Genomic DNA, 1,393 nt, shown 5'->3' with positions numbered 1-1,393 from the left:
AATCACTGATCCTTCGTCCTAGTTTTCAACTTCCTCATTTCAATCACTGCTAGTTTTCAATGCATCTTGGTTGTATGTTTGATCAATTTCAAGGCACCACACAGGACTCCATAAAGGATGTAAGAGGAACAAAATTTAAGTCACCGTCATTAGAAATAAGCTGGGATAGTGTGTTTGACACCAGATTCACTGAACATTCACTTCCCTGTGTCCTTCCTGGCTAGGCTGAACCTCCTCAGTCTCTGGGCTGAGGTCCAAAGTGCTGTTCCAGAGGGAAGTGAATCACCCAAACAGGAGCACCTGACTGATGCAGACAACCAAGCATAGTTTATTCACTAATATACCAGTAATGTGGAAGCTCATGAGAGATGATCCTTCAACTATAAATGGTACAGAAAATTTAATGTTGGAAGAAATGTTAACATTACTTCAGAATTTTGGAAATATATATTTGGGTGAGACCTTTTTCAGTTATATCAGATTTCATAGTGATAGCAGTCAAGTTGTAAAAGATATATTGCTAAAAGCTGATCTTCAGCCAACTTCTCAGTGTTTAAATCTTTCAGTGTCCAGTACCGCAGTGGCTGAACTTAAGCCTGACTGTTGTTTTGATGATGTCATATACCACAAAGTGAAGGAAATTGGAACACACATCTTGTTGTGTACGGTGAGTTACAGAATTCAGAATGGATAAAAAAGGTATTTTAGAAAGTTCTTCTAAATTCAGGTTCTCAAACTACTAGATGTGAAAACCGAATTTTACAATTCGATACTGATGAAATATTTCTCAAAGCCCAGATTCAGAATATTACAAACTCACCTGTGTTCATGGAGAAAGTGTCATTGAAGCCATATATAATGTACAATAGAACAGAATTAAATTCTGTCAATCAGATTGGAGAAAATATGTCTACATTTGGTTCAAGAGCAGGTCTACAGTCAATAGATGCATGCCAGTACTCAAACCCAAGAAGCCTTACCCCAAGAAGGAGTTTGCAGAAATAGCAGACATCATTAAGGGAGTAACAGTCACCAGAAAACTGGACACGCTGTGGAAAACAAATCTAGGTAAAAGGGAAGGCTTCAGACCAACCAACTTCAAAGAATGGCTCCTGATTATGAAGATATTGGATTGTCTTTGGAGGTAATCCCAGATACTGTAAACTTAGAAGAACCTTTTCATATAACCTGTAAAATAACCAATGGCAGTGAAAGGACTATAGATCTAGTTTTGGCAATGTGAATACCAATTCTATCTACTGGTGTGGAATTTAAGGACGGCAGCTTGGCAAGTTCCTCTCTTTGCCTTGCCCTTACTCTAATGTCTTCAGTACAGGGACTACAATGTGTCTCTGAGGTAAAACTAACAGACTCCTTTTTTTTTTTTTTTTTT

General features: G+C 37.9%; 1 pseudogene; it reads left to right on the top strand.

Moving 5' to 3' along the window:
- The first annotated feature begins 349 nt into the window (after positions 1-349).
- LOC102842743 lies at positions 350-1,375 on the top strand (annotated as a pseudogene).
- The last annotated feature ends 18 nt before the right edge of the window (positions 1,376-1,393 follow it).

The sequence above is a fragment of the Chrysochloris asiatica genome, unplaced genomic scaffold (genome assembly GCF_000296735.1).
Source record: "Chrysochloris asiatica unplaced genomic scaffold, ChrAsi1.0 scaffold00061, whole genome shotgun sequence".
In the NCBI taxonomy this organism is placed as follows: Eukaryota; Metazoa; Chordata; class Mammalia; order Afrosoricida; family Chrysochloridae; genus Chrysochloris; species Chrysochloris asiatica.
The sequence above is the reverse complement of the archived record's forward strand: the minus strand, read 5'-3'. Positions and strand labels throughout refer to the sequence as shown.